The 23,386-nt window shown below is 55.8% G+C and overlaps 73 non-coding genes and 2 pseudogenes across 73 annotated transcripts; all 75 read right to left on the reverse strand.

Annotated features, from left to right (window-relative positions):
* Positions 1-121: 121 nt before the first annotated feature.
* Positions 122-240, reverse strand: LOC132802421 (5S ribosomal RNA). Its single transcript, XR_009637545.1, has one exon. It is a non-coding gene; the product is annotated as a 5S ribosomal RNA (ribosomal RNA).
* A 183-nt stretch (positions 241-423) lies between these two features.
* Positions 424-542, reverse strand: LOC132802413 (5S ribosomal RNA). The gene has a single exon (XR_009637537.1). It is a non-coding gene; the product is annotated as a 5S ribosomal RNA (ribosomal RNA).
* Positions 543-725: 183 nt separating this feature from the next.
* LOC132802184 (5S ribosomal RNA) lies at positions 726-844 on the reverse strand. The gene has a single exon (XR_009637307.1). It is a non-coding gene; the product is annotated as a 5S ribosomal RNA (ribosomal RNA).
* A 183-nt stretch (positions 845-1,027) lies between these two features.
* On the reverse strand, positions 1,028-1,146 carry LOC132802111 (5S ribosomal RNA). Its single transcript, XR_009637232.1, has one exon. It is a non-coding gene; the product is annotated as a 5S ribosomal RNA (ribosomal RNA).
* Positions 1,147-1,330: 184 nt separating this feature from the next.
* On the reverse strand, positions 1,331-1,449 carry LOC132802548 (5S ribosomal RNA). The gene has a single exon (XR_009637675.1). It is a non-coding gene; the product is annotated as a 5S ribosomal RNA (ribosomal RNA).
* Positions 1,450-1,632: 183 nt separating this feature from the next.
* LOC132801949 (5S ribosomal RNA) lies at positions 1,633-1,751 on the reverse strand. The gene has a single exon (XR_009637070.1). It is a non-coding gene; the product is annotated as a 5S ribosomal RNA (ribosomal RNA).
* Positions 1,752-1,934: 183 nt separating this feature from the next.
* On the reverse strand, positions 1,935-2,053 carry LOC132802279 (5S ribosomal RNA). The gene has a single exon (XR_009637403.1). It is a non-coding gene; the product is annotated as a 5S ribosomal RNA (ribosomal RNA).
* A 183-nt stretch (positions 2,054-2,236) lies between these two features.
* Positions 2,237-2,355, reverse strand: LOC132801961 (5S ribosomal RNA). The gene has a single exon (XR_009637082.1). It is a non-coding gene; the product is annotated as a 5S ribosomal RNA (ribosomal RNA).
* Positions 2,356-2,538: 183 nt separating this feature from the next.
* On the reverse strand, positions 2,539-2,657 carry LOC132801962 (5S ribosomal RNA). Its single transcript, XR_009637083.1, has one exon. It is a non-coding gene; the product is annotated as a 5S ribosomal RNA (ribosomal RNA).
* A 183-nt stretch (positions 2,658-2,840) lies between these two features.
* On the reverse strand, positions 2,841-2,959 carry LOC132802439 (5S ribosomal RNA). Its single transcript, XR_009637563.1, has one exon. It is a non-coding gene; the product is annotated as a 5S ribosomal RNA (ribosomal RNA).
* A 183-nt stretch (positions 2,960-3,142) lies between these two features.
* LOC132802259 (5S ribosomal RNA) lies at positions 3,143-3,261 on the reverse strand. The gene has a single exon (XR_009637383.1). It is a non-coding gene; the product is annotated as a 5S ribosomal RNA (ribosomal RNA).
* Positions 3,262-3,444: 183 nt separating this feature from the next.
* On the reverse strand, positions 3,445-3,563 carry LOC132802260 (5S ribosomal RNA). Its single transcript, XR_009637384.1, has one exon. It is a non-coding gene; the product is annotated as a 5S ribosomal RNA (ribosomal RNA).
* A 183-nt stretch (positions 3,564-3,746) lies between these two features.
* Positions 3,747-3,865, reverse strand: LOC132802562 (5S ribosomal RNA). The gene has a single exon (XR_009637689.1). It is a non-coding gene; the product is annotated as a 5S ribosomal RNA (ribosomal RNA).
* Positions 3,866-4,048: 183 nt separating this feature from the next.
* LOC132802592 (5S ribosomal RNA) lies at positions 4,049-4,167 on the reverse strand. The gene has a single exon (XR_009637719.1). It is a non-coding gene; the product is annotated as a 5S ribosomal RNA (ribosomal RNA).
* A 183-nt stretch (positions 4,168-4,350) lies between these two features.
* LOC132802261 (5S ribosomal RNA) lies at positions 4,351-4,469 on the reverse strand. The gene has a single exon (XR_009637385.1). It is a non-coding gene; the product is annotated as a 5S ribosomal RNA (ribosomal RNA).
* Positions 4,470-4,652: 183 nt separating this feature from the next.
* LOC132802205 (5S ribosomal RNA) lies at positions 4,653-4,771 on the reverse strand. Its single transcript, XR_009637328.1, has one exon. It is a non-coding gene; the product is annotated as a 5S ribosomal RNA (ribosomal RNA).
* A 184-nt stretch (positions 4,772-4,955) lies between these two features.
* LOC132802102 (5S ribosomal RNA) lies at positions 4,956-5,074 on the reverse strand. Its single transcript, XR_009637223.1, has one exon. It is a non-coding gene; the product is annotated as a 5S ribosomal RNA (ribosomal RNA).
* Positions 5,075-5,256: 182 nt separating this feature from the next.
* LOC132802315 (5S ribosomal RNA) lies at positions 5,257-5,375 on the reverse strand. The gene has a single exon (XR_009637439.1). It is a non-coding gene; the product is annotated as a 5S ribosomal RNA (ribosomal RNA).
* Positions 5,376-5,558: 183 nt separating this feature from the next.
* On the reverse strand, positions 5,559-5,677 carry LOC132802112 (5S ribosomal RNA). Its single transcript, XR_009637233.1, has one exon. It is a non-coding gene; the product is annotated as a 5S ribosomal RNA (ribosomal RNA).
* A 184-nt stretch (positions 5,678-5,861) lies between these two features.
* LOC132802549 (5S ribosomal RNA) lies at positions 5,862-5,980 on the reverse strand. The gene has a single exon (XR_009637676.1). It is a non-coding gene; the product is annotated as a 5S ribosomal RNA (ribosomal RNA).
* A 183-nt stretch (positions 5,981-6,163) lies between these two features.
* LOC132801950 (5S ribosomal RNA) lies at positions 6,164-6,282 on the reverse strand. The gene has a single exon (XR_009637071.1). It is a non-coding gene; the product is annotated as a 5S ribosomal RNA (ribosomal RNA).
* Positions 6,283-6,465: 183 nt separating this feature from the next.
* LOC132802280 (5S ribosomal RNA) lies at positions 6,466-6,584 on the reverse strand. Its single transcript, XR_009637404.1, has one exon. It is a non-coding gene; the product is annotated as a 5S ribosomal RNA (ribosomal RNA).
* A 183-nt stretch (positions 6,585-6,767) lies between these two features.
* On the reverse strand, positions 6,768-6,886 carry LOC132801963 (5S ribosomal RNA). Its single transcript, XR_009637084.1, has one exon. It is a non-coding gene; the product is annotated as a 5S ribosomal RNA (ribosomal RNA).
* Positions 6,887-7,069: 183 nt separating this feature from the next.
* On the reverse strand, positions 7,070-7,188 carry LOC132801965 (5S ribosomal RNA). Its single transcript, XR_009637086.1, has one exon. It is a non-coding gene; the product is annotated as a 5S ribosomal RNA (ribosomal RNA).
* Positions 7,189-7,371: 183 nt separating this feature from the next.
* LOC132802440 (5S ribosomal RNA) lies at positions 7,372-7,490 on the reverse strand. The gene has a single exon (XR_009637564.1). It is a non-coding gene; the product is annotated as a 5S ribosomal RNA (ribosomal RNA).
* Positions 7,491-7,673: 183 nt separating this feature from the next.
* LOC132802563 (5S ribosomal RNA) lies at positions 7,674-7,792 on the reverse strand. Its single transcript, XR_009637690.1, has one exon. It is a non-coding gene; the product is annotated as a 5S ribosomal RNA (ribosomal RNA).
* Positions 7,793-7,975: 183 nt separating this feature from the next.
* LOC132802262 (5S ribosomal RNA) lies at positions 7,976-8,094 on the reverse strand. Its single transcript, XR_009637386.1, has one exon. It is a non-coding gene; the product is annotated as a 5S ribosomal RNA (ribosomal RNA).
* A 183-nt stretch (positions 8,095-8,277) lies between these two features.
* LOC132802564 (5S ribosomal RNA) lies at positions 8,278-8,396 on the reverse strand. The gene has a single exon (XR_009637691.1). It is a non-coding gene; the product is annotated as a 5S ribosomal RNA (ribosomal RNA).
* A 183-nt stretch (positions 8,397-8,579) lies between these two features.
* On the reverse strand, positions 8,580-8,698 carry LOC132802593 (5S ribosomal RNA). Its single transcript, XR_009637720.1, has one exon. It is a non-coding gene; the product is annotated as a 5S ribosomal RNA (ribosomal RNA).
* Positions 8,699-8,881: 183 nt separating this feature from the next.
* Positions 8,882-9,000, reverse strand: LOC132802263 (5S ribosomal RNA). Its single transcript, XR_009637387.1, has one exon. It is a non-coding gene; the product is annotated as a 5S ribosomal RNA (ribosomal RNA).
* Positions 9,001-9,183: 183 nt separating this feature from the next.
* LOC132802206 (5S ribosomal RNA) lies at positions 9,184-9,302 on the reverse strand. The gene has a single exon (XR_009637329.1). It is a non-coding gene; the product is annotated as a 5S ribosomal RNA (ribosomal RNA).
* Positions 9,303-9,486: 184 nt separating this feature from the next.
* LOC132802103 (5S ribosomal RNA) lies at positions 9,487-9,605 on the reverse strand. Its single transcript, XR_009637224.1, has one exon. It is a non-coding gene; the product is annotated as a 5S ribosomal RNA (ribosomal RNA).
* Positions 9,606-9,787: 182 nt separating this feature from the next.
* LOC132802393 (5S ribosomal RNA) lies at positions 9,788-9,906 on the reverse strand. Its single transcript, XR_009637517.1, has one exon. It is a non-coding gene; the product is annotated as a 5S ribosomal RNA (ribosomal RNA).
* Positions 9,907-10,090: 184 nt separating this feature from the next.
* LOC132802089 (5S ribosomal RNA) lies at positions 10,091-10,209 on the reverse strand. Its single transcript, XR_009637210.1, has one exon. It is a non-coding gene; the product is annotated as a 5S ribosomal RNA (ribosomal RNA).
* Positions 10,210-10,392: 183 nt separating this feature from the next.
* On the reverse strand, positions 10,393-10,511 carry LOC132802681 (5S ribosomal RNA). The gene has a single exon (XR_009637808.1). It is a non-coding gene; the product is annotated as a 5S ribosomal RNA (ribosomal RNA).
* A 183-nt stretch (positions 10,512-10,694) lies between these two features.
* On the reverse strand, positions 10,695-10,813 carry LOC132802152 (5S ribosomal RNA). The gene has a single exon (XR_009637276.1). It is a non-coding gene; the product is annotated as a 5S ribosomal RNA (ribosomal RNA).
* Positions 10,814-10,996: 183 nt separating this feature from the next.
* Positions 10,997-11,115, reverse strand: LOC132802449 (5S ribosomal RNA). Its single transcript, XR_009637573.1, has one exon. It is a non-coding gene; the product is annotated as a 5S ribosomal RNA (ribosomal RNA).
* Positions 11,116-11,299: 184 nt separating this feature from the next.
* On the reverse strand, positions 11,300-11,418 carry LOC132802422 (5S ribosomal RNA). Its single transcript, XR_009637546.1, has one exon. It is a non-coding gene; the product is annotated as a 5S ribosomal RNA (ribosomal RNA).
* A 184-nt stretch (positions 11,419-11,602) lies between these two features.
* LOC132802154 (5S ribosomal RNA) lies at positions 11,603-11,721 on the reverse strand. The gene has a single exon (XR_009637278.1). It is a non-coding gene; the product is annotated as a 5S ribosomal RNA (ribosomal RNA).
* A 183-nt stretch (positions 11,722-11,904) lies between these two features.
* On the reverse strand, positions 11,905-12,023 carry LOC132802635 (5S ribosomal RNA). The gene has a single exon (XR_009637762.1). It is a non-coding gene; the product is annotated as a 5S ribosomal RNA (ribosomal RNA).
* Positions 12,024-12,208: 185 nt separating this feature from the next.
* On the reverse strand, positions 12,209-12,327 carry LOC132802283 (5S ribosomal RNA). The gene has a single exon (XR_009637407.1). It is a non-coding gene; the product is annotated as a 5S ribosomal RNA (ribosomal RNA).
* A 182-nt stretch (positions 12,328-12,509) lies between these two features.
* Positions 12,510-12,628, reverse strand: LOC132802288 (5S ribosomal RNA). The gene has a single exon (XR_009637412.1). It is a non-coding gene; the product is annotated as a 5S ribosomal RNA (ribosomal RNA).
* Positions 12,629-12,811: 183 nt separating this feature from the next.
* Positions 12,812-12,917, reverse strand: LOC132802717 (5S ribosomal RNA; annotated as a pseudogene).
* Positions 12,918-13,101: 184 nt separating this feature from the next.
* LOC132802138 (5S ribosomal RNA) lies at positions 13,102-13,220 on the reverse strand. The gene has a single exon (XR_009637262.1). It is a non-coding gene; the product is annotated as a 5S ribosomal RNA (ribosomal RNA).
* Positions 13,221-13,404: 184 nt separating this feature from the next.
* Positions 13,405-13,523, reverse strand: LOC132802628 (5S ribosomal RNA). The gene has a single exon (XR_009637755.1). It is a non-coding gene; the product is annotated as a 5S ribosomal RNA (ribosomal RNA).
* Positions 13,524-13,706: 183 nt separating this feature from the next.
* Positions 13,707-13,825, reverse strand: LOC132802451 (5S ribosomal RNA). The gene has a single exon (XR_009637575.1). It is a non-coding gene; the product is annotated as a 5S ribosomal RNA (ribosomal RNA).
* A 183-nt stretch (positions 13,826-14,008) lies between these two features.
* Positions 14,009-14,127, reverse strand: LOC132802630 (5S ribosomal RNA). Its single transcript, XR_009637757.1, has one exon. It is a non-coding gene; the product is annotated as a 5S ribosomal RNA (ribosomal RNA).
* Positions 14,128-14,312: 185 nt separating this feature from the next.
* Positions 14,313-14,431, reverse strand: LOC132802207 (5S ribosomal RNA). The gene has a single exon (XR_009637330.1). It is a non-coding gene; the product is annotated as a 5S ribosomal RNA (ribosomal RNA).
* A 183-nt stretch (positions 14,432-14,614) lies between these two features.
* Positions 14,615-14,733, reverse strand: LOC132802640 (5S ribosomal RNA). Its single transcript, XR_009637767.1, has one exon. It is a non-coding gene; the product is annotated as a 5S ribosomal RNA (ribosomal RNA).
* A 183-nt stretch (positions 14,734-14,916) lies between these two features.
* On the reverse strand, positions 14,917-15,035 carry LOC132802256 (5S ribosomal RNA). The gene has a single exon (XR_009637379.1). It is a non-coding gene; the product is annotated as a 5S ribosomal RNA (ribosomal RNA).
* A 184-nt stretch (positions 15,036-15,219) lies between these two features.
* Positions 15,220-15,338, reverse strand: LOC132802572 (5S ribosomal RNA). Its single transcript, XR_009637699.1, has one exon. It is a non-coding gene; the product is annotated as a 5S ribosomal RNA (ribosomal RNA).
* A 285-nt stretch (positions 15,339-15,623) lies between these two features.
* On the reverse strand, positions 15,624-15,742 carry LOC132802268 (5S ribosomal RNA). The gene has a single exon (XR_009637392.1). It is a non-coding gene; the product is annotated as a 5S ribosomal RNA (ribosomal RNA).
* Positions 15,743-15,925: 183 nt separating this feature from the next.
* Positions 15,926-16,044, reverse strand: LOC132802684 (5S ribosomal RNA). The gene has a single exon (XR_009637811.1). It is a non-coding gene; the product is annotated as a 5S ribosomal RNA (ribosomal RNA).
* Positions 16,045-16,228: 184 nt separating this feature from the next.
* Positions 16,229-16,347, reverse strand: LOC132802247 (5S ribosomal RNA). Its single transcript, XR_009637370.1, has one exon. It is a non-coding gene; the product is annotated as a 5S ribosomal RNA (ribosomal RNA).
* Positions 16,348-16,527: 180 nt separating this feature from the next.
* Positions 16,528-16,646, reverse strand: LOC132802098 (5S ribosomal RNA). The gene has a single exon (XR_009637219.1). It is a non-coding gene; the product is annotated as a 5S ribosomal RNA (ribosomal RNA).
* A 183-nt stretch (positions 16,647-16,829) lies between these two features.
* Positions 16,830-16,948, reverse strand: LOC132802682 (5S ribosomal RNA). The gene has a single exon (XR_009637809.1). It is a non-coding gene; the product is annotated as a 5S ribosomal RNA (ribosomal RNA).
* Positions 16,949-17,131: 183 nt separating this feature from the next.
* Positions 17,132-17,250, reverse strand: LOC132802371 (5S ribosomal RNA). Its single transcript, XR_009637495.1, has one exon. It is a non-coding gene; the product is annotated as a 5S ribosomal RNA (ribosomal RNA).
* A 183-nt stretch (positions 17,251-17,433) lies between these two features.
* LOC132802066 (5S ribosomal RNA) lies at positions 17,434-17,552 on the reverse strand. The gene has a single exon (XR_009637187.1). It is a non-coding gene; the product is annotated as a 5S ribosomal RNA (ribosomal RNA).
* Positions 17,553-17,735: 183 nt separating this feature from the next.
* Positions 17,736-17,854, reverse strand: LOC132802067 (5S ribosomal RNA). Its single transcript, XR_009637188.1, has one exon. It is a non-coding gene; the product is annotated as a 5S ribosomal RNA (ribosomal RNA).
* Positions 17,855-18,036: 182 nt separating this feature from the next.
* LOC132802123 (5S ribosomal RNA) lies at positions 18,037-18,155 on the reverse strand. Its single transcript, XR_009637245.1, has one exon. It is a non-coding gene; the product is annotated as a 5S ribosomal RNA (ribosomal RNA).
* A 184-nt stretch (positions 18,156-18,339) lies between these two features.
* On the reverse strand, positions 18,340-18,458 carry LOC132802636 (5S ribosomal RNA). The gene has a single exon (XR_009637763.1). It is a non-coding gene; the product is annotated as a 5S ribosomal RNA (ribosomal RNA).
* Positions 18,459-18,643: 185 nt separating this feature from the next.
* Positions 18,644-18,762, reverse strand: LOC132802284 (5S ribosomal RNA). The gene has a single exon (XR_009637408.1). It is a non-coding gene; the product is annotated as a 5S ribosomal RNA (ribosomal RNA).
* Positions 18,763-18,944: 182 nt separating this feature from the next.
* On the reverse strand, positions 18,945-19,063 carry LOC132802289 (5S ribosomal RNA). The gene has a single exon (XR_009637413.1). It is a non-coding gene; the product is annotated as a 5S ribosomal RNA (ribosomal RNA).
* Positions 19,064-19,246: 183 nt separating this feature from the next.
* On the reverse strand, positions 19,247-19,352 carry LOC132802718 (5S ribosomal RNA; annotated as a pseudogene).
* A 471-nt stretch (positions 19,353-19,823) lies between these two features.
* Positions 19,824-19,942, reverse strand: LOC132802139 (5S ribosomal RNA). The gene has a single exon (XR_009637263.1). It is a non-coding gene; the product is annotated as a 5S ribosomal RNA (ribosomal RNA).
* A 184-nt stretch (positions 19,943-20,126) lies between these two features.
* On the reverse strand, positions 20,127-20,245 carry LOC132802629 (5S ribosomal RNA). Its single transcript, XR_009637756.1, has one exon. It is a non-coding gene; the product is annotated as a 5S ribosomal RNA (ribosomal RNA).
* A 183-nt stretch (positions 20,246-20,428) lies between these two features.
* Positions 20,429-20,547, reverse strand: LOC132802452 (5S ribosomal RNA). The gene has a single exon (XR_009637576.1). It is a non-coding gene; the product is annotated as a 5S ribosomal RNA (ribosomal RNA).
* Positions 20,548-21,020: 473 nt separating this feature from the next.
* On the reverse strand, positions 21,021-21,139 carry LOC132802140 (5S ribosomal RNA). The gene has a single exon (XR_009637264.1). It is a non-coding gene; the product is annotated as a 5S ribosomal RNA (ribosomal RNA).
* Positions 21,140-21,322: 183 nt separating this feature from the next.
* LOC132802631 (5S ribosomal RNA) lies at positions 21,323-21,441 on the reverse strand. The gene has a single exon (XR_009637758.1). It is a non-coding gene; the product is annotated as a 5S ribosomal RNA (ribosomal RNA).
* Positions 21,442-21,626: 185 nt separating this feature from the next.
* On the reverse strand, positions 21,627-21,745 carry LOC132802595 (5S ribosomal RNA). Its single transcript, XR_009637722.1, has one exon. It is a non-coding gene; the product is annotated as a 5S ribosomal RNA (ribosomal RNA).
* Positions 21,746-21,928: 183 nt separating this feature from the next.
* On the reverse strand, positions 21,929-22,047 carry LOC132802614 (5S ribosomal RNA). The gene has a single exon (XR_009637741.1). It is a non-coding gene; the product is annotated as a 5S ribosomal RNA (ribosomal RNA).
* Positions 22,048-22,229: 182 nt separating this feature from the next.
* LOC132802515 (5S ribosomal RNA) lies at positions 22,230-22,348 on the reverse strand. Its single transcript, XR_009637639.1, has one exon. It is a non-coding gene; the product is annotated as a 5S ribosomal RNA (ribosomal RNA).
* Positions 22,349-22,532: 184 nt separating this feature from the next.
* LOC132802667 (5S ribosomal RNA) lies at positions 22,533-22,651 on the reverse strand. The gene has a single exon (XR_009637794.1). It is a non-coding gene; the product is annotated as a 5S ribosomal RNA (ribosomal RNA).
* A 181-nt stretch (positions 22,652-22,832) lies between these two features.
* LOC132802444 (5S ribosomal RNA) lies at positions 22,833-22,951 on the reverse strand. Its single transcript, XR_009637568.1, has one exon. It is a non-coding gene; the product is annotated as a 5S ribosomal RNA (ribosomal RNA).
* A 182-nt stretch (positions 22,952-23,133) lies between these two features.
* On the reverse strand, positions 23,134-23,252 carry LOC132802606 (5S ribosomal RNA). Its single transcript, XR_009637733.1, has one exon. It is a non-coding gene; the product is annotated as a 5S ribosomal RNA (ribosomal RNA).
* Positions 23,253-23,386: the final 134 nt, after the last annotated feature.

The following is a 23,386-nucleotide window of genomic DNA, read 5'->3' on the forward strand; positions in this document are numbered from 1 at the left end:
CGGCGTGATCCGGGCAGCGGCATCGATGCACCGGCCCACCGAGCGAGTTCCCTCGGTCGGGCCGGGACAAAAGGGAAACTCCGAGGGTGAAAGGCACGGGGAAAGAGAGGAAAAAAAAAAAGGGGTGCAACACGAGGACTTCCCAGGAGGTCACCAATCCTAGTACTACTCTCGCCCAAGCACGCTTAACATCGGAGTTCTGATGGGATCCGGTGATTTAGTGCTGGTATGATCGCAACCGACATGGTGATACTAAAGAATGGATATAAGGAAAAGAAGCAGCGCAACAGCTCCGCATGCGTTCGGCGTGATCCGGGCAGCGGCATCGATGCACCGGCAGACCGAGTGAGTTCCCTCGGTCGGGCCGGGAGAAAAGGGAAACTCCGAGGGTGAAAGGCGCGGCGAAAGAGAGGAAAAAAAAAAGGGGTGCAACACGAGGACTTCCCAGGAGGTCACCGATCCTAGTACTACTCTCACCCAAGCACGCTTAACTTCGAAGTTCTGATGGGATCCGGTGCATTAGTGCTGGTATGATCGCACCCGACATGGTGATGCTAAAGAATGGATATAAGGAAAAGAAGCAGCGCAGCAGGTCCGCATGCGTTCGGCGCGATCCGGGCAGCGGCATCGATGCACCGGCACACCGAGCGAGTTCCCTCGGTCGGGCCGGGAGAAAAGGGAAACTCCGAGGGTGAAAGGCGCGGCGAAAGAGAGGAGAAAAAAAAAGGGTGCAACACGAGGACTTCCCAGGAGGTCACCCATCCTAGTACTACTCTCGCCCAAGCACGCTTAACTTTGAAGTTCTAATGGGATCCGGTGCATTAGTGCTAGTATGATCGCACCCGACATGGTGATGCTAAAGAATGGATATAAGGAAAAGAAGCAGCGCAGTAGGTCCGCATGCGTTCGGCGTGATCCGGGCAGCGGCATCGATGCACCGGCCCACCGACCGAGTTCCCTCGGTCGGGCCGGGAGAAAAGGGAAACTCCGAGGGTGAAAGGCGCGGCGAAAGAGAGGAAAAAAAAAAAGGGTGCAACACGAGGACTTCCTAGGAGGTCACCCATCCTAGTACTACTCTCGCCCAAGCACGCTTAACTTCGAAGTTCTGATGGGATCCGGTGCATTAGTGCTAGTATGATCGCACCCGACATGGTGATGCTAAAGAATGGATATAAGGAAAAGAAGCAGCGCAGCAGCTCCGCATGCGTTCGGCGTGATCCGGGCAGCGGCATCGATGCACCGGCAGACCGAGTGAGTTCCCTCGGTCGGGCCGGGAGAAAAGGGAAACTCCGAGGGTGAAAGGCGCGGCGAAAGAGAGGAAAAAAAAAAAGGGGTGCAACACGAGGACTTCCCAGGAGGTCACCCATCCTAGTACTACTCTCGCCCAAGCACGCTGAGCTTCGAAGTTCTGATGGGATCCGGTGCATTAGTTCTGGTCTGATCGCACCCGACATGGTGATGCTAAAGAATGGATATAAGGAAAAGAAGCAGCGCAGCAGCTCCGCATGCGTTCGGCGCGATCCGGGCAGCGGCATCGATGCACCGGCACACCGAGCGAGTTCCGTCGGTGGGGCCGGGAGAAAAGGGAAACTCCGAGGGTGAAAGGCGCAGCGAAATAGAGGAAAAGAAAAAAGGGTGCAACACGAGGACTTCCCAGGAGGTCACCCATCCTAGTACTACTCTCGCCCAAGCACGCTTAACTTCGAAGTTCTGATGGGATCCGGTGCATTAGTGCTGGTGTGATCGCACCCGACATGGTGAAGCTAAAGAATGGATATAAGGAGAAGAAGCAGCGCAGCAGGTCCGCATGCGTTCGGCGCGATCCGGGCAGCGGCATCGATGCACCGGCACACCGAGCGAGTTCCCTCGGTCGGGCCGGGAGAAAAGGGAAACTCCGAGGGTGAAAGGCGCGGCGAAAGAGAGGAGAAAAAAAAAGGGTGCAACACGAGGACTTCCCAGGAGGTCACCCATCCTAGTACTACTCTCGCCCAAGCACGCTTTACTTCGAAGTTCTGATGGGATCCGGTGCATTAGTGCTAGTATGATCGCACCAGACATGGTGATGCTAAAGAATGGAGATAAGGAAAAGAAGCAGCGCAGTAGGTCCGCATGCGTTCGGCGTGATCCGGGCAGCGGCATCGATGCACCGGCCCACCGACCGAGTTCCCTCGGTCGGGCCGGGAGAAAAGGGAAACTCCGAGGGTGAAAGGCGCGGCGAAAGAGAGGAGAAAAAAAAAGGGTGCAACACGAGGACTTCCCAGGAGGTCACCCATCCTAGTACTACTCTCGCCCAAGCACGCTTAACTTCGAAGTTCTGATGGGATCCGGTGCATTAGTGCTAGTATGATCGCACCCGACATGGTGATGCTAAAGAATGGATATAAGGAAAAGAAGCAGCGCAGCAGCTCCGCATGCGTTCGGCGCGATCCGGGCAGCGGCATCGATGCACCGACACACCGAGCGAGTTCCCTCGGTCGGGCCCGGAGAAAAGGGAAACTCCGAGGGTAAAAGGCGCAGCGAAAGAGAGGAAAAAAAAAAAGGGTGCAACACGAGGACTTCCCAGGAGGTCACCCATCCTAGTACTACTCTCGCCCAAGCACGCTTAACTTCGAAGTTCTGATGGGATCCGGTGCATTAGTGCTAGTATGATCGCACCCGACATGGTGATGCTAAAGAATGGATATAAGGAAAAGAAGCAGCGCAGCAGCTCCGCATGCGTTCGGCGCGATCCGGGCAGCGGCATCGATGCACCGGGACACCGAGCGAGTTCCGTCGGTGGGGCCGGGAGAAAAGGGAAACTCCGAGGGTGAAAGGCGCAGCGAAATAGAGGAAAAGAAAAAAGGGTGCAACACGAGGACTTCCCAGGAGGTCACCCATCCTAGTACTACTCTCGCCCAAGCACGCTTAACTTCGAAGTTCTGATGGGATCCGGTGCATTAGTTCTGGTCTGATCGCAACCGACATGGTGATGCTAAAGAATGGATATAAGGAAAAGAAGCAGCGCAGCAGCTCCGCATGCGTTCGGCGCGATCCGGGCAGCGGCATCGATGCACCGGGACACCGAGCGAGTTCCGTCGGTGGGGCCGGGAGAAAAGGGAAACTCCGAGGGTGAAAGGCGCAGCGAAATAGAGGAAAAGAAAAAAGGGTGCAACACGAGGACTTCCCAGGAGGTCACCCATCCTAGTACTACTCTCGCCCAAGCACGCTTAACTTCGAAGTTCTGATGGGATCCGGTGCATTAGTTCTGGTCTGATCGCACCCGACATGGTGATGCTAAAGAATGGATATAAGGAAAAGAAGCAGCGCAGCAGCTCCGCATGCGTTCGGCGCGATCCGGGCAGCGGCATCGATGCACCGGGACACCGAGCGAGTTCCGTCGGTGGGGCCGGGAGAAAAGGGAAACTCCGAGGGTGAAAGGCGCAGCGAAATAGAGGAAAAGAAAAAAGGGTGCAACACGAGGACTTCCCAGGAGGTCACCCATCCTAGTACTACTCTCGCCCAAGCACGCTTAACTTCGAAGTTCTGATGGGATCCGGTGCATTAGTTCTGGTCTGATCGCACCCGACATGGCGATGCTAAAGAATGGATATAAGGAAAAGAAGCAGCGCAGCAGCTCCGCATGCGTTCGGCGCGATCCGGGCAGCGGCATCGATGCACCGGCACACCGAGCGAGTTCCCTCGGTCGGGCCCGGAGAAAAGGGAAACTCCGAGGGTAAAAGGCGCAGCGAAAGAGAGGAAAAAAAAAAAGGGTGCAACACGAGGACTTCCCAGGAGGTCACCCATCCTAGTACTACTCTCGCCCAAGCACGCTGAGCTTCGAAGTTCTGATGGGATCCGGTGCATTAGTTCTGGTCTGATCGCACCCGATATGGTGATGCTAAAGAATGGATATAAGGAAAAGAAGCAGCGCAGCAGGTCCGCAGGCGTTCGGCGCGATCCGGGCAGCGGCATCGATGCACCGGCACACCGAGCGAGTTCCCTCGGTCGGGCCCGGAGAAAAGGGAAACTCCGAGGGTAAAAGGCGCAGCGAAAGAGAGGAAAAAAAAAAAGGGTGCAACACGAGGACTTCCCAGGAGGTCACCGATCCTAGTACTACTCTCGCCCAAGCACGCTTAACTTCGAAGTTCTGATGGGATCCGGTGCATTAGTTCTGGTCTGATCGCACCCGACATGGCGATGCTAAAGAATGGATATAAGGAAAAGAAGCAGCGCAGCAGGTCCGCATGCGTTCGGCGCGATCCGGGCAGCGGCATCGATGCACCGGCACACCGAGCGAGTTCCCTCGGTCGGGCCCGGAGAAAAGGGAAACTCCGAGGGTAAAAGGCGCAGCGAAAGAGAGGAAAAAAAAAAAGGGTGCAACACGAGGACTTCCCAGGAGGTCACCCATCCTAGTACTACTCTCGCCCAAGCACGCTTAACTTCGAAGTTCTGATGGGATCCGGTGCATTAGTTCTGGTCTGATCGCACCCAACATGGCGATGCTAAAGAATGGATATAAGGAAAAGAAGCAGCGCAGCAGCTCCGCATGCGTTCGGCGCGATCCGGGCAGCGGCATCGATGCACCGGCACACCGAGCGAGTTCCCTCGGTCGGGCCCGGAGAAAAGGGAAACTCCGAGGGTAAAAGGCGCAGCGAAAGAGAGGAAAAAAAAAAAGGGTGCAACACGAGGACTTCCCAGGAGGTCACCGATCCTAGTACTACTCTCGCCCAAGCACGCTTAACTTCGAAGTTCTGATGGGATCCGGTGCATTAGTGCTGGTATGATCGCACCCGACATGGTGATGCTAAAGAATGGATATAAGGAAAAGAAGCAGCGCAGCAGGTCCGCATGCGTTCGGCGCGATCCGGGCAGCGGCATCGATGCACCGGCCCACCGAGCGTGTTCCCTCGGTCGGGCCGGGAGAAAAGGGAAACTCCGAGGTTGAAAGGCGCGGGGAAGGAGAGGAAAAAAAAAAAAGGGTGCAACACGAGGACTTCCCAGGAGGTCACCCATCCTAGTACTACTCTCGCCCAAGCACGCCTAACTTCGAAGTTCTGATGGGATCCGGTGCATTAGTGCTGGTATGATCGCACCCCACATGGTGATGCTACAGAATGGATATAAGGAAAAGAAGCAGCGCAGCATGTCCGCATGCGTTCGGCGCGATCCGGGCAGCGGCATCGATGCACCGGCCCACCTAGCGAGTTCCCTCGGTCGGGCCGCGAGAAAAGGGAAACTCCGAGGGTGAAAGGCGCGGGGAAAGAGAGGAAAAAAAAAAAGGTGCAACACGAGGACTTCCCAGGAGGTCACCCATCCTAGTACTACTCTCGCCCAAGCACGCTTAACTTTGAAGTTCTAATGGGATCCGGTGCATTAGTGCTAGTATGATCGCACCCGACATGGTGATGCTAAAGAATGGATATAAGGAAAAGAAGCAGCGCAGTAGGTCCGCATGCGTTCGGCGTGATCCGGGCAGCGGCATCGATGCACCGGCCCACCGACCGAGTTCCCTCGGTCGGGCCGGGAGAAAAGGGAAACTCCGAGGGTGAAAGGCGCGGCGAAAGAGAGGAAAAAAAAAAAGGGTGCAACACGAGGACTTCCTAGGAGGTCACCCATCCTAGTACTACTCTCGCCCAAGCACGCTTAACTTCGAAGTTCTGATGGGATCCGGTGCATTAGTGCTAGTATGATCGCACCCGACATGGTGATGCTAAAGAATGGATATAAGGAAAAGAAGCAGCGCAGCAGCTCCGCATGCGTTCGGCGTGATCCGGGCAGCGGCATCGATGCACCGGCAGACCGAGTGAGTTCCCTCGGTCGGGCCGGGAGAAAAGGGAAACTCCGAGGGTGAAAGGCGCGGCGAAAGAGAGGAAAAAAAAAAAGGGGTGCAACACGAGGACTTCCCAGGAGGTCACCCATCCTAGTACTACTCTCGCCCAAGCACGCTGAGCTTCGAAGTTCTGATGGGATCCGGTGCATTAGTTCTGGTCTGATCGCACCCGACATGGTGATGCTAAAGAATGGATATAAGGAAAAGAAGCAGCGCAGCAGCTCCGCATGCGTTCGGCGCGATCCGGGCAGCGGCATCGATGCACCGGCACACCGAGCGAGTTCCGTCGGTGGGGCCGGGAGAAAAGGGAAACTCCGAGGGTGAAAGGCGCAGCGAAATAGAGGAAAAGAAAAAAGGGTGCAACACGAGGACTTCCCAGGAGGTCACCCATCCTAGTACTACTCTCGCCCAAGCACGCTTAACTTCGAAGTTCTGATGGGATCCGGTGCATTAGTGCTGGTGTGATCGCACCCGACATGGTGAAGCTAAAGAATGGATATAAGGAGAAGAAGCAGCGCAGCAGGTCCGCATGCGTTCGGCGCGATCCGGGCAGCGGCATCGATGCACCGGCACACCGAGCGAGTTCCCTCGGTCGGGCCGGGAGAAAAGGGAAACTCCGAGGGTGAAAGGCGCGGCGAAAGAGAGGAGAAAAAAAAAGGGTGCAACACGAGGACTTCCCAGGAGGTCACCCATCCTAGTACTACTCTCGCCCAAGCACGCTTTACTTCGAAGTTCTGATGGGATCCGGTGCATTAGTGCTAGTATGATCGCACCAGACATGGTGATGCTAAAGAATGGAGATAAGGAAAAGAAGCAGCGCAGTAGGTCCGCATGCGTTCGGCGTGATCCGGGCAGCGGCATCGATGCACCGGCCCACCGACCGAGTTCCCTCGGTCGGGCCGGGAGAAAAGGGAAACTCCGAGGGTGAAAGGCGCGGCGAAAGAGAGGAGAAAAAAAAAGGGTGCAACACGAGGACTTCCCAGGAGGTCACCCATCCTAGTACTACTCTCGCCCAAGCACGCTTAACTTCGAAGTTCTGATGGGATCCGGTGCATTAGTGCTAGTATGATCGCACCCGACATGGTGATGCTAAAGAATGGATATAAGGAAAAGAAGCAGCGCAGCAGCTCCGCATGCGTTCGGCGCGATCCGGGCAGCGGCATCGATGCACCGACACACCGAGCGAGTTCCCTCGGTCGGGCCCGGAGAAAAGGGAAACTCCGAGGGTAAAAGGCGCAGCGAAAGAGAGGAAAAAAAAAAAGGGTGCAACACGAGGACTTCCCAGGAGGTCACCCATCCTAGTACTACTCTCGCCCAAGCACGCTTAACTTCGAAGTTCTGATGGGATCCGGTGCATTAGTGCTAGTATGATCGCACCCGACATGGTGATGCTAAAGAATGGATATAAGGAAAAGAAGCAGCGCAGCAGCTCCGCATGCGTTCGGCGCGATCCGGGCAGCGGCATCGATGCACCGGGACACCGAGCGAGTTCCGTCGGTGGGGCCGGGAGAAAAGGGAAACTCCGAGGGTGAAAGGCGCAGCGAAATAGAGGAAAAGAAAAAAGGGTGCAACACGAGGACTTCCCAGGAGGTCACCCATCCTAGTACTACTCTCGCCCAAGCACGCTTAACTTCGAAGTTCTGATGGGATCCGGTGCATTAGTTCTGGTCTGATCGCAACCGACATGGTGATGCTAAAGAATGGATATAAGGAAAAGAAGCAGCGCAGCAGCTCCGCATGCGTTCGGCGCGATCCGGGCAGCGGCATCGATGCACCGACACACCGAGCGAGTTCCCTCGGTCGGGCCCGGAGAAAAGGGAAACTCCGAGGGTAAAAGGCGCAGCGAAAGAGAGGAAAAAAAAAAAGGGTGCAACACGAGGACTTCCCAGGAGGTCACCCATCCTAGTACTACTCTCGCCCAAGCACGCTGAGCTTCGAAGTTCTGATGGGATCCGGTGCATTAGTTCTGGTCTGATCGCACCCGACATGGTGATGCTAAAGAATGGATATAAGGAAAAGAAGCAGCGCAGCAGCTCCGCATGCGTTCGGCGCGATCCGGGCAGCGGCATCGATGCACCGGGACACCGAGCGAGTTCCGTCGGTGGGGCCGGGAGAAAAGGGAAACTCCGAGGGTGAAAGGCGCAGCGAAATAGAGGAAAAGAAAAAAGGGTGCAACACGAGGACTTCCCAGGAGGTCACCCATCCTAGTACTACTCTCGCCCAAGCACGCTTAACTTCGAAGTTCTGATGGGATCCGGTGCATTAGTTCTGGTCTGATCGCACCCGACATGGCGATGCTAAAGAATGGATATAAGGAAAAGAAGCAGCGCAGCAGCTCCGCATGCGTTCGGCGCGATCCGGGCAGCGGCATCGATGCACCGGCACACCGAGCGAGTTCCCTCGGTCGGGCCCGGAGAAAAGGGAAACTCCGAGGGTAAAAGGCGCAGCGAAAGAGAGGAAAAAAAAAAAGGGTGCAACACGAGGACTTCCCAGGAGGTCACCCATCCTAGTACTACTCTCGCCCAAGCACGCTGAGCTTCGAAGTTCTGATGGGATCCGGTGCATTAGTTCTGGTCTGATCGCACCCGATATGGTGATGCTAAAGAATGGATATAAGGAAAAGAAGCAGCGCAGCAGGTCCGCAGGCGTTCGGCGCGATCCGGGCAGCGGCATCGATGCACCGGCACACCGAGCGAGTTCCCTCGGTCGGGCCCGGAGAAAAGGGAAACTCCGAGGGTAAAAGGCGCAGCGAAAGAGAGGAAAAAAAAAAAGGGTGCAACACGAGGACTTCCCAGGAGGTCACCGATCCTAGTACTACTCTCGCCCAAGCACGCTTAACTTCGAAGTTCTGATGGGATCCGGTGCATTAGTTCTGGTCTGATCGCACCCGACATGGCGATGCTAAAGAATGGATATAAGGAAAAGAAGCAGCGCAGCAGGTCCGCATGCGTTCGGCGCGATCCGGGCAGCGGCATCGATGCACCGGCACACCGAGCGAGTTCCCTCGGTCGGGCCCGGAGAAAAGGGAAACTCCGAGGGTAAAAGGCGCAGCGAAAGAGAGGAAAAAAAAAAAGGGTGCAACACGAGGACTTCCCAGGAGGTCACCCATCCTAGTACTACTCTCGCCCAAGCACGCTTAACTTCGAAGTTCTGATGGGATCCGGTGCATTAGTTCTGGTCTGATCGCACCCAACATGGCGATGCTAAAGAATGGATATAAGGAAAAGAAGCAGCGCAGCAGCTCCGCATGCGTTCGGCGCGATCCGGGCAGCGGCATCGATGCACCGGCACACCGAGCGAGTTCCCTCGGTCGGGCCCGGAGAAAAGGGAAACTCCGAGGGTAAAAGGCGCAGCGAAAGAGAGGAAAAAAAAAAAGGGTGCAACACGAGGACTTCCCAGGAGGTCACCGATCCTAGTACTACTCTCGCCCAAGCACGCTTAACTTCGAAGTTCTGATGGGATCCGGTGCATTAGTGCTGGTATGATCGCACCCGACATGGTGATGCTAAAGAATGGATATAAGGAAAAGAAGCAGCGCAGCAGGTCCGCATGCGTTCGGCGCGATCCGGGCAGCGGCATCGATGCACCGGCCCACCGAGCGTGTTCCCTCGGTCGGGCCGGGAGAAAAGGGAAACTCCGAGGTTGAAAGGCGCGGGGAAGGAGAGGAAAAAAAAAAAAGGGTGCAACACGAGGACTTCCCAGGAGGTCACCCATCCTAGTACTACTCTCGCCCAAGCACGCCTAACTTCGAAGTTCTGATGGGATCCGGTGCATTAGTGCTGGTATGATCGCACCCCACATGGTGATGCTACAGAATGGATATAAGGAAAAGAAGCAGCGCAGCATGTCCGCATGCGTTCGGCGCGATCCGGGCAGCGGCATCGATGCACCGGCCCACCTAGCGAGTTCCCTCGGTCGGGCCGCGAGAAAAGGGAAACTCCGAGGGTGAAAGGCGCGGGGAAAGAGAGGAAAAAAAAAGGGGTGCAACCCGAGGACTTCCCAGGAGGTCACCCATCCTTGTACTACTCTCGCCCAAGCACGCTTAACTTCGGAGTTCTGATGGGATCCGGTGCATTAGTTCTGGCATGATCGCACCCGACATGGTGAAGCTAAATAATGGATATAAGGAAAAGAAGCAGCGCAGCAGGTCCGCATGCGTTCGGCGCGATCCGGATGGCTGCATCGATGCACCGGCCCACCGAGCGAGTTCCCTCGGTCGGGCCGGGAGAAAAGGGAAACTCCGAGGGTCAAAGGCACAGGGAAAGAGAGGAAAAAAAAAAAGGGGTGCAACACGAGGACTTCCCAGGAGGTCACCCATCTTAGTACTACTCTCGCCCAAGCACTCTTAACTTCGAAGTTCTGATGGGACCCAGTGCATTAGTGCTGGTATGATCGCACCCGACATGGTGATGCTAAAAAATGGATATAGGGAAAAGAAGCAGCGCAGCAGGTCCGCATGCGTTCGGCGCGATCTGGGCTGCAGCATCGATGCACCGGCCCACCGAGCGAGTTCCCTCGGTCGGGCCGGGAGAAAAGAGAAACTCCGAGGGTGAAAGGCACGGGGAAAGAGAGGAAAAAAAAAAGGGGTGCAACACGAGGACTTCACAGGAGGTCACCCATCCTAGTACTACTCTCGGCCAAGCACGCTTAACTTCGTATTTCTGATGGGATCCGATGCATTAGTGCTGGTATGATCGCACCGGACATGGTGATGCTAAAGAATGGATATAAGGAAAAGAAGCAGCGCAGTAGGTCCGCATGCGTTCGGCGTGATCCGGGCAGCGGCATCGATGCACCGGCCCACCGAGCGAGTTCCCTCGGTCGGGCCGGGACAAAAGGGAAACTCCGAGGGTGAAAGGCACGGGGAAAGAGAGGAAAAAAAAAAGGGGTGCAACACGAGGACTTCCCAGGAGGTCACCGATCCTAGTACTACTCTCGCCCAAGCACGCTTAACTTCGAAGTTCTGATGGGATCCGGTGCATTAGTGCTGGTATGATCGCACCCGACATGGTGATGCTAAAGAATGGATATAAGGAAAAGAAGCAGCGCAGCAGCTCCGCATGCGTTCGGCGCGATCCGGGCAGCGGCATCGATGCACCGGCACACCGAGCGAGTTCCCTCGGTGGGGCCGGGAGAAAAGGGAAACTCCGAGGGTGAAAGGCGCAGCGAAATAGAGGAAAAGAAAAAAGGGTGCAACACGAGGACTTCCCAGGAGGTCACCCATCCTAGTACTACTCTCGCCCAAGCACGCTTAACTTCGTAGTTCTGATGGGATCCGATGCATTAGTGCTGGTATGATCGCACCGGACATGGTGATGCTAAAGAATGGATATAAGGAAAAGAAGCAGCGCAGTAGGTCCGCATACGTTCGGCGTGATCCGGGCAGCGGCATTGATGCACCGGCCCACCGAGCGAGTTCCCTCGGTCGGGCCGGGACAAAAGGGAAACTCCGAGGGTGAAAGGCACGGGGAAAGAGAGGAAAAAAAAAAAGGGGTGCAACACGAGGACTTCCCAGGAGGTCACCAATCCTAGTACTACTCTCGCCCAAGCACGCTTAACATCGGAGTTCTGATGGGATCCGGTGATTTAGTGCTGGTATGATCGCAACCGACATGGTGATACTAAAGAATGGATATAAGGAAAAGAAGCAGCGCAACAGCTCTGCATGGGTTCGGCGTGATCCGGGCAGCGGCATCGATGCACCGGCAGACCGAGTGAGTTCCCTCGGTCGGGCCGGGAGAAAAGGGAAACTCCGAGGGTGAAAGGCGCGGCGAAAGAGAGGAAAAAAAAAAAGGGGTGCAACACGAGGACTTCCCAGGAGGTCACCGATCCTAGTACTACTCTCGCCCAAGCACGCTTAACTTCGAAGTTCTGATGGGATCCGGTGCATTAGTGCTGGTATGATCGCACCCGACATGGTGATGCTAAAGAATGGATATAAGGAAAAGAAGCAGCGCAGCAGGTCCGCATGCGTTCGGCGCGATCCGGGCGGCGGCATCGATGCACCGGCCCACCGAGCGAGTTCCCTTGGTCGGGCCGAGAGAAAAGGGAAACTCCGAGGGTGAAAGGCGCGGGGAAAGAGAGGAAAAAAAAAAGGTGTGCAACACGAGGACTTCCCAGGAGGTCACCCATCCTAGTAGTACTCTTGCCCAAGCAGGCCTAACTTCGGAGTTCTGATGGGATCCGGTGCATTAGTGCTGGTATGATCGCACCCGACATGGTGATGCTAAAGAATGGATATAAGGAAAAGAAGCAGCGCAGTAGGTCTGCATGCGTTCGGCGCGATCCGGGCAGCAGCATTGATGCACAGGCCCACCGAGCGAGTTCCCTCGGTCGGGCCGGGAGAAAAGGGAAACTCCGAGGGTGAAAGGCGCGGGGAAAGAGAGGAAAAAAAAAAAAAGGGTGCAACACGAGGACTTCCCAGGAGGTCACCCATCCTAGCACTACTCTCGCCCAAGCACGCTTAGCTTCGGAGTTCTGATGGGATCCGGCGCATTAGTGCTGGTATGATCGCACCGGACATGGTGATGCTAAAGAATGGATATAAGGAAAAGAAGCAGCGCAGCAGGTCCGCATGCGTTCGGCGCGATCCGGGCAGCGGCATCGATGCACCGGCCCACCGAGCGAGTTCCCTCGGTCGGGCCGGGAGAAAAGGGAAACTCTGAGGGTGAAAGGCGCGGGGAAAGAGAGGAAAAAAAAAGCGGTGCAACACGAGGACTTTCCAGGAGGTCACCTATCCTAGTACTACTCTCGCCCAAGCACGCTTAACTTCGGAGTTCTGATGGGATCCGGTGCATTAGTGCTGGTATGATCGCACCCGACATGGTGATGCTAAAGAATGGATATAAGGAAAAGAAGCAGCGCAGCAGCTCCGCATGCGTTCGGCGCGATCCGGGCAGCGGCATCGATGAACCGGCCCACCGAGCGAGTTCCCTCGGCCGGGCCGGGAGAAAAGGGAAACTCCGAGGGTGAAAGGCGCGATGAAAGAGAGGAAAAAAAAAAAGGGTGCAACAGGAGTTCACCCATCCTAGTACTACTCTCGCCCAAGCACTCTTAACTTCGAAGTTCTGATGGGATCCGGTGCATTAGTGCTGGTATGATCGCACCCGACATGGTGATGCTAAAGAATGGATATAAGGAAAAGAAGCAGCGCAGCAGCTCCGCATGCGTTCGGCGCGATCCGGGCAGCGGCATCGATGAACCGGCCCACCGAGCGAGTTCCCTCGGCCGGGCCGGGAGAAAAGGGAAACTCCGAGGGTGAAAGGCACGGGGAAAGAGAGGAAAAAAAAAAAGGGGTGCAACACGAGGACTTCACAGGAGGTCACCTATCCTAGTACTACTCTCGCCCAAGCACGCTTAACTTCGAAGTTCTGATGGGATCCGGTGCATTAGTGCTGGTATGATCGCACCCGACATGGTGATGCTAAAGAATGGATATAAGGAAAAGAAGCGGCGCAGCAGGTCCGCATGCGTTCGGCGTGATCCGGGCAGCGGCATCGATGCACCGGCCCACCGAGCGAGTTCCCTCGGTCGGGCCGGGAGAAAAGGGAAACTCCGAGGGTGAAAGGCGCGGAGAAAGAGAGGAAAAAAAAAAAGGGGTGCAACCCGAGAACTTCCCAGGAGGTCACCCATCCTTGTACTACTCTCGCCCAAGCACGCTTCACTTCGGAGTTCTGATGGGATCCGGTGCATTAGTTCTTGCATGATCGCACCCGACATGGTGATGCTAAATAATGGATATAAGGAAAAGAAGCAGCGCAGTAGGTCCGCATGCGTGCGGCGCGATCTGGGCGGCGGCATCGATGCACCGGCCCACCGAGCGAGTTCCATTGGTCGGGCCGGGAGAAAAGGGAAACTCCGAGGGTGAAAGGCACGGGGAAAGAGAGGAAAAAAAAAAGGGGTGCAACACGAGGACTTCCCAGGAGGTCACCCATCCTAGTAGTACTCTCGCCCAAGCAGGCTTAACTTCGGAGTTCTGATGGGATCCGGTGCATTAGAGCTGGTATAATCGCACCCGACATGGTGATGCTAAAGAATGGATATAAGGAAAAGAAGCAGCGCAGCAGCTCCGCATGCGTTCGGCGCGATCCGGGCAGCGGCATCGATGCACCGGCCCACCGAGCGAGTTCCCTCGGTCGGGTCGGGAGAAAAGGGAAACTCTGAGGGTGAAAGGCGTGGGGAAAGAGAGGAAAAAAAAAAGGGGTGCAACCCGAGGACTTCCCAGGAGGTCACCCATCCTTGTACTACTCTCGCCCAAGCACGCTTCACTTCGGAGTTCGGATGGGATCCGGTGCATTAGTTCTTGCATGATCGCACCCGACATGGTGATGCTAAATAATGGATATAAGGAAAAGAAGTAACGCAGTAGGTCCGCATGCGTGCGGCGCGATCTGGGCGGCGGCATCGATGCACCGGCCCACCGAGCGAGTTCCCTCGGTCGGGCCGGGAGAAAAGGGAAACTCCGAGGGTGAAAGGCGTGGGGGAGGAGAGGAAAAAAAAAAAAGGGGTGCAACACGAGGACTTCCCAGGAGGTCACCCATCATAGTACTACTCTCGCCCAAGCACGCTTAGCTTCGGAGTTCTGATGGGATCCGACGCATTAGTGCTGGTATGATCGCACCGGACATGGTGATGCTAAAGAATGGATATAAGGAAAAGAAGCAGCGCAGCAGGTCCGCATGCGTTCGGCGCGATCCGGGCAGCGGCATCGATGCACCGGCCCACCGAGCGAGTTCCCTCGGTCGGGCCGGGAGAAAAGGGAAACTCTGAGGGTGAAAGGCGTGGGGAAAGAGAGGAAAAAAAAAAGGGGTGCAACCCGAGGACTTCCCAGGAGGTCACCCATCCTTGTACTACTCTCGCCCAAGCACGCTTCACTTCGGAGTTCTGATGGGATCCGGTGCATTAGTTCTTGCATGATCGCACCCGACATGGTGATGCTAAATAATGGATATAAGGAAAAGAAGTAGCGCAGTAGGTCCGCATGCGTGCGGCGCGATCTGGGCGGCGGCATCGATGCACCGGCCCACCGAGCGAGTTCCCTCGGTCGGGCCGGGAGAAAAGGGAAACTCCGAGGGTGAAAGGCGCGGGGAAAGAGAGGAAAAAAAAAAGGGGTGCAACCCGAGGACTTCCCAGGAGGTCACCCATCCTTGTACTACTCTCGCCCAAGCACGCTTAACTTCGGAGTTCTGATGGGATCCGGTGCATTATTGCTGGTATGATCGCACCCGGCATGGTGATGCTAAATAATGGATATAAGGAAAACAAGCAGCGCAGCAGGTCTGCATGCGTTCGGCGCGATCCGGGCTGCGGCATCGATGCACCGGCCCACCGAGCGAGTTCCCTCGGTCGGGCCGGGAGAAAAGGGAAACTCCGAGGGTAAAAGGCGTGGGGAAAGAGAGGAAAAAAAAAAAGGGGTGCAACACGAGAACTTCACAGGAGGTCACCCATCCTAGTACTACTCTCGGCCAAGCACGCTTAACTTCGTAGTTCTGATGGGATCCAGTGCATTAGTGCTAGTATGATCGCACCCGACATGGTGATGCTAAAAAATGGATATAGGGAAAAGAAGCAGCGCAGCAGGTCCGCATGCGTTCGGCGCGATCCGGTGCATTAGTGCTGGTATGATCGCAACGGACATGGTGATGCTAAAGAATGGATATAAGGAAAAGAAGCAGCGCAGCAGGTCCGCATTCGTTCGACGCGATTCGGGCAGCGGCATCGATGCACCGGCCCACCGAGCGAGTTCCCTCGGTCGGGCTGAGAGAAAAGGGAAACTCTGAGGGTGAAAGGCGCGGGGAAAGAGAGGAAAAAAAAAGGGGTGCAACACGAGGACTTCCCAGGTGGTCACCCATCCTAGTACTACTCTTGCCCAAGCACGCTTAGCTTCAGAGTTCTGATGGGATCCGGTGCATTAGTGCTGGTATGATCGCACCGGACATGGTGATGCTAAAGAATGGATATAAGGAAAAGAAGCAGCGCAGCAGGTCCGCATGCGTTCGACGCGATCCGGGCAGCGGCATTGATGCACCGGCCCACGGAGCGAGTTCCCTCGGTCCGGCCGGGAGAAAAGGGAAACTCCGAGGGTGAAAGGCGCGGGGAAAGTGAGGAAAAAAAAGAGGGGTGCAACCCTAGGACTTCCCAGGAGGTCACCCATCCTTGTACTACTCTCGCCCAAGCACGCTTAACTTCGGAGTTCTGATGGGATCCGATGCATTAGTTTTGGCATGATCGCACCCGACATGGTGATGCTAAATAATGGATATAAGGAAAAGAAGCAGCGAAGCAGGTCCGCATGCGTTCGGCGCGATCCGGGCGGCGGCATCGATGCACCGGCCCACCGAGCGAGTTCCCTCGGTCGGGCCGGGAGAAAAGGGAAACTCCGAGGGTGAAAGGCACGGGGAAAGAGAGGAAAAAAAAAAAGGGGTGCAACACGAGGACTTCCCAGGAGGTCACCCATCCTAGTACTACTCTCGCCCAAGCACTCTTAACTTCGAAGTTCTGATGGGATCCTGTGCATTAGTTCTGGTATGATCGCACCCGACATGGTGATGCTAAAGAATGGATATAAGGAAAAGAAGCAGCGCAGCAGGTCCGCATGCATTCGGCGCGATCCGGGCAGCGGCATCGATGCACCGGCCCACCGAGCGAGTTCCCTCGGTCGGGCCGGGAGAAAAGGGAAACTCCGAGGGTGAAAGGCGCAGGGAAAGAGAGAAAAAAAAAGGGTGTAACACGAGGACTTCCCACAAGGTCACCCATTCTAGTACTACTCTCGCCCAAGCACGCTTAGCTTCGGAGTTCTGATGGGATCCGGTGCATTAGTGCTGGTATGATCGCACCCGACATGGTGATGCTAAAGAATGGATATAAGGAAAAGAAGCAGCGCAGCAGCTCCGCATAAGTTAGGCGCGATCCGGGCAGCGGCATTGATGCACCGGCCCACCGAGCGAGTTCCCTCGGTCGGGCCGAGAGAAAAGGGAAACTCCGAGGGTGAAAGGCGCGGGGAAAGAGAGGAAAAAAAAAAGGTGTGCAACACGAGGACTTCCCAGGAGGTCGCCCATCCTAGTACTACTCCCGGCGAAGCAAGCTTAACTTCGAAGTTCTGATGGGATCCGGTGCATTAGTGCTGGTATGATCACACCCGACATGGTGATGCTAAAGAATGGATATAAGGAAAAGAAGCAGCGCAGCAGGTCCGCATGCGTTCGGTACGATCCGGGCAGCGACATCGATGCACCGGCCCAACGAGCAAGTTCCCTCGGTCGGGCCGGGAGAAAAGGGAAACTCCGAGGGTGAAAGGGGCGGGGAAAGAGAGGAAAAAAAAAAGGGGTGCAACACGAGGACTTCCCAGGAGGTCACCTATCCTAGTATTACTCTCGCCCAAGCACGCTTAACTTCGAAGTTCTGATGGGATCCGGTGCATTAGTGCTGGTATGATCACACCCGACATGGTGATGCTAAAGAATGGATATAAGGAAAAGAAGCAGCGCAGCAGGTCCGCATGCGTTCGGTACGATCCGGGCAGCGGCATCGATGCACCGGTCCAACGAGCAAGTTCCCTCGGTCGAGCCGGGAGAAAAGGGAAACTCCGAGGGTGAAAGGCACGGGGAAAGAGAGGATAAAAAAAACTGGTGCAACACGAGGACTTCCCAGGAGGTCACCCATCCTAGTACTACTCTCGCCCAAGCACTCTTAACTTCGAAGTTCTGATGGGATCCGGTGCATTAGTGCTGGTATGATCGCACCCGACATGGTGATGCTAAAGAATGGATATAAGGAAAAGAAGCAGCGCAGCAGGTCCGCATGCGTTCGGTACGATCCGGGCAGCGGCATCGATGCACCGGTCCAACGAGCAAGTTCCCTCGGTCGGGCCGGGAGAAAAGGGAAACTCCGAGGGTGAAAGGCACGGGGAAAGAGAGGATAAAAAAAACTGGTGCAACACGAGGACTTCCCAGGAGGTCACCCATCCTAGTACTACTCTCGCCCAAGCACTCTTAACTTCGAAGTTCTGATGGGATCCGGTGCATTAGTGCTGGTATGATCGCACCCGACATGGTGATGCTAAAGAATGGATATAAGGAAAAGAAGCAGCGCAGCAGCTCCGCATGCGTTCGGCGCGATCCGGGCAGCGGCATCGATGTACCGGCCCACCGAGCGAGTTCCCTCGGCCGGGCCGGGAGAAAAGGGAAACTCCGAGGGTGAAAGGCGCGATGAAAGAGAGGAAAAAAAAAAGGGTGCAACAGGAGGACTTCACAGGAGGTCACCCATCCTAGTACTACTCTCGCCCAAGCACGCTTAACTTCGGAGTTCTGATGGGATCCGGTGCATTAGTGCTGGTATGATCGCACCCAACATGGTGATGCTAAAGAATGGATATAAGGAAAAGAAGCAGCGCAGCAGCTCCGCATGCGTTCGGCGTGATCCGGGCAGCGGCATTGATGCACCGGCCCACCGAGCGAGTTCCCTCGGTCGGGCCGGGAGAAAAGGGAAACTCCGAGGGTGAAAGGCGCGGGGAAAGAGAGGAAAAAAAAAAAGGGGTGCAACCCGAGGACTTCCCAGGAGGTCACCCATCCTAGTAGTACTCTTGCCCAAGCAGGCCTAACTTCGGAGTTCTGATGGGATCCGGTGCATTAGTGCTGGTATGATCGCACCCGACATGGTGATGCTAAAGAATGGATATAAGGAAAAGAAGCAGCGCAGTAGGTCTGCATGCGTTCGGCGCGATCCGGGCAGCAGCATTGATGCACAGGCCCACCGAGCGAGTTCCCTCGGTCGGGCCGGGAGAAAAGGGAAACTCCGAGGGTGAAAGGCGCGGGGAAAGAGAGGAAAAAAAAAAAAAGGGTGCAACACGAGGACTTCCCAGGAGGTCACCCATCCTAGCACTACTCTCGCCCAAGCACGCTTAGCTTCGGAGTTCTGATGGGATCCGGCGCATTAGTGCTGGTATGATCGCACCGGACATGGTGATGCTAAAGAATGGATATAAGGAAAAGAAGCAGCGCAGCAGGTCCGCATGCGTTCGGCGCGATCCGGGCAGCGGCATCGATGCACCGGCCCACCGAGCGAGTTCCCTCGGTCGGGCCGGGAGAAAAGGGAAACTCTGAGGGTGAAAGGCGCGGGGAAAGAGAGGAAAAAAAAAGCGGTGCAACACGAGGACTTTCCAGGAGGTCACCTATCCTAGTACTACTCTCGCCCAAGCACGCTTAACTTCGGAGTTCTGATGGGATCCGGTGCATTAGTGCTGGTATGATCGCACCCGACATGGTGATGCTAAAGAATGGATATAAGGAAAAGAAGCAGCGCAGCAGCTCCGCATGCGTTCGGCGCGATCCGGGCAGCGGCATCGATGAACCGGCCCACCGAGCGAGTTCCCTCGGCCGGGCCGGGAGAAAAGGGAAACTCCGAGGGTGAAAGGCGCGATGAAAGAGAGGAAAAAAAAAAAGGGTGCAACAGGAGTTCACCCATCCTAGTACTACTCTCGCCCAAGCACTCTTAACTTCGAAGTTCTGATGGGATCCGGTGCATTAGTGCTGGTATGATCGCACCCGACATGGTGATGCTAAAGAATGGATATAAGGAAAAGAAGCAGCGCAGCAGCTCCGCATGCGTTCGGCGCGATCCGGGCAGCGGCATCGATGAACCGGCCCACCGAGCGAGTTCCCTCGGCCGGGCCGGGAGAAAAGGGAAACTCCGAGGGTGAAAGGCGCGATGAAAGAGAGGAAAAAAAAAAGGGTGCAACAGGAGTTCACCCATCCTAGTACTACTCTCGGCCAAGCACGCTTAACTTCGTAGTTCTGATGGGATCCGATGCATTAGTGCTGGTATGATCGCACCGGACATGGTGATGCTAAAGAATGGATATAAGGAAAAGAAGCAGCGCAGCAGGTCCGCATGCGTTCGGCGCGATCCGGGCTGCGGCATCGATGCACCGGCCCACCGAGCGAGTTCCCTCGGTCGGGCCGGGAGAAAAGAGAAACTCCGAGGGTGAAAGGCACGGGGAAAGAGAGGAAAAAAAAAAGGGGTGCAACACGAGGACTTCACAGGAGGTCACCTATCCTAGTACTACTCTCGCCCAAGCACGCTTAACTTCGAAGTTCTGATGGGATCCGGTGCATTAGTGCTGGTATGATCGCACCCGACATGGTGATGCTAAAGAATGGATATAAGGAAAAGAAGCGGCGCAGCAGGTCCGCATGCGTTCGGCGTGATCCGGGCAGCGGCATCGATGCACCGGCCCACCGAGCGAGTTCCCTCGGTCGGGCCGGGAGAAAAGGGAAACTCCGAGGGTGAAAGGCGCGGAGAAAGAGAGGAAAAAAAAAAAGGGGTGCAACCCGAGAACTTCCCAGGAGGTCACCCATCCTTGTACTACTCTCGCCCAAGCACGCTTCACTTCGGAGTTCTGATGGGATCCGGTGCATTAGTTCTTGCATGATCGCACCCGACATGGTGATGCTAAATAATGGATATAAGGAAAAGAAGCAGCGCAGTAGGTCCGCATGCGTGCGGCGCGATCTGGGCGGCGGCATCGATGCACCGGCCCACCGAGCGAGTTCCATTGGTCGGGCCGGGAGAAAAGGGAAACTCCGAGGGTGAAAGGCACGGGGAAAGAGAGGAAAAAAAAAAGGGGTGCAACACGAGGACTTCCCAGGAGGTCACCCATCCTAGTAGTACTCTCGCCCAAGCAGGCTTAACTTCGGAGTTCTGATGGGATCCGGTGCATTAGAGCTGGTATAATCGCACCCAACATGGTGATGCTAAAGAATGGATATAAGGAAAAGAAGCAGCGCAGCAGCTCCGCATGCGTTCGGCGCGATCCGGGCAGCGGCATCGATGAACCGGCCCACCGAGCGAGTTCCCTCGGCCGGGCCGGGAGAAAAGGGAAACTCCGAGGGTGAAAGGCGCGATGAAAGAGAGGAAAAAAAAAAAGGGTGCAACAGGAGTTCACCCATCCTAGTACTACTCTCGGCCAAGCACGCTTAACTTCGTAGTTCTGATGGGATCCGATGCATTAGTGCTGGTATGATCGCACCGGACATGGTGATGCTAAAGAATGGATATAAGGAAAAGAAGCAGCGCAGCAGGTCCGCATGCGTTCGGCGCGATCCGGGCTGCGGCATCGATGCACCGGCCCACCGAGCGAGTTCCCTCGGTCGGGCCGGGAGAAAAGAGAAACTCCGAGGGTGAAAGGCACGGGGAAAGAGAGGAAAAAAAAAAAGGGGTGCAACACGAGGACTTCACAGGAGGTCACCTATCCTAGTACTACTCTCGCCCAAGCACGCTTAACTTCGAAGTTCTGATGGGATCCGGTGCATTAGTGCTGGTATGATCGCACCCGACATGGTGATGCTAAAGAATGGATATAAGGAAAAGAAGCGGCGCAGCAGGTCCGCATGCGTTCGGCGTGATCCGGGCAGCGGCATCGATGCACCGGCCCACCGAGCGAGTTCCCTCGGTCGGGTCGGGAGAAAAGGGAAACTCTGAGGGTGAAAGGCGTGGGGAAAGAGAGGAAAAAAAAAAGGGGTGCAACCCGAGGACTTCCCAGGAGGTCACCCATCCTTGTACTACTCTCGCCCAAGCACGCTTCACTTCGGAGTTCGGATGGGATCCGGTGCATTAGTTCTTGCATGATCGCACCCGACATGGTGATGCTAAATAATGGATATAAGGAAAAGAAGTAACGCAGTAGGTCCGCATGCGTGCGGCGCGATCTGGGCGGCGGCATCGATGCACCGGCCCACCGAGCGAGTTCCCTCGGTCGGGCCGGGAGAAAAGGGAAACTCCGAGGGTGAAAGGCGTGGGGGAGGAGAGGAAAAAAAAAAAAGGGGTGCAACCCGAGGACTTCCCAGGAGGTCACCCATCCTTGTACTACTCTCGCCCAAGAACGCTTCACTTCGGAGTTCTGATGGGATCCGGTGCATTAGTTCTTGCATGATCGCACCCGACATGGTGATGCTAAATAATGGATATAAGGAAAAGAAGTAGCGCAGTAGGTCCGCATGCGTGCGGCGCGATCTGGGCGGCGGCATCGATGCACCGGCCCACTGAGCGAGTTCCCTCGGTCGGGCCGGGAGAAAAGGGAAACTCCGAGGGTGAAAGGCGCGGGGAAAGAGAGGAAAAAAAAAAGGGGTGCAACCCGAGGACTTCCCAGGAGGTCACCCATCCTTGTACTACTCTCGCCCAAGCACGCTTAACTTCGGAGTTCTGATGGGATCCGGTGCATTAGTTCTTGCATGATCGCACCCGACATGGTGATGCTAAATAATGGATATAAGGAAAAGAAGTAGCGCAGTAGGTCCGCATGCGTGCGGCGCGATCTGGGCGGCGGCATCGATGCACCGGCCCACCGAGCGAGTTCCCTCGGTCGGGCCGGGAGAAAAGGGAAACTCCGAGGGTGAAAGGCGCGGGGAAAGAGAGGAAAAAAAAAAGGGTGCAACAGGAGGACTTCCCAGGAGGTCACCTATCCTAGTACTACTCTCGCCCAAGCACGCTTAACTTCGGAGTTCTGATGGGATCCGGTGCATTATTGCTGGTATGATCGCACCCGGCATGGTGATGCTAAATAATGGATATAAGGAAAACAAGCAGCGCAGCAGGTCTGCATGCGTTCGGCGCGATCCGGGCTGCGGCATCGATGCACCGGCCCACCGAGCGAGTTCCCTCGGTCGGGCCGGGAGAAAAGGGAAACTCCGAGGGTAAAAGGCGTGGGGAAAGAGAGGAAAAAAAAAAAGGGGTGCAACACGAGAACTTCACAGGAGGTCACCCATCCTAGTACTACTCTCGGCCAAGCACGCTTAACTTCGTAGTTATGATGGGATCCAGTGCATTAGTGCTGGTATGATCGCACCCGACATGGTGATGCTAAAAAATGGATATAGGGAAAAGAAGCAGCGCAGCAGGTCCGCATGCGTTCGGCGCGATCCGGGCAGCGGCATCGATGCAACGGCCAACGAGCGAGTTCCCTCGGTCGGGCTGAGAGAAAAGGGAAACTCTGAGGGTGAAAGGCGCGGCGGAAGAGAGGAAAAAAAAAGGGGTGCAACACGAGGACTTCCCAGGAGGTCACCCATCCTAGTACTACTCTTGCCCAAGCACGCTTAGCTTCAGAGTTCTGATGGGATCCGGTGCATTAGTGCTGGTATGATCGCAACGGACATGGTGATGCTAAAGAATGGATATAAGGAAAAGAAGCAGCGCAGCAGGTCCGCATTCGTTCGACGCGATACGGGCAGCGGCATCGATGCACCGGCCCACCGAGCGAGTTCCCTCGGTCGGGCTGAGAGAAAAGGGAAACTCTGAGGGTGAAAGGCGCGGGGAAAGAGAGGAAAAAAAAAGGGGTGCAACACGAGGACTTCCCAGGTGGTCACCCATCCTAGTACTACTCTTGCCCAAGCACGCTTAACTTCGGAGTTCTGATGGGATCCGATGCATTAGTTTTGGCATGATCGCACCCGACATGGTGATGCTAAATAATGGATATAAGGAAAAGAAGCAGCGAAGCAGGTCCGCATGCGTTCGGCGCGATCCGGGCGGCGGCATCGATGCACCGGCCCACCGAGCGAGTTCCCTCGGTTGGGCCGGGAGAAA

Source organism: Ziziphus jujuba, chromosome 2, assembly GCF_031755915.1.
Source record: "Ziziphus jujuba cultivar Dongzao chromosome 2, ASM3175591v1".
NCBI classification, from domain to species: Eukaryota; Viridiplantae; Streptophyta; class Magnoliopsida; order Rosales; family Rhamnaceae; genus Ziziphus; species Ziziphus jujuba.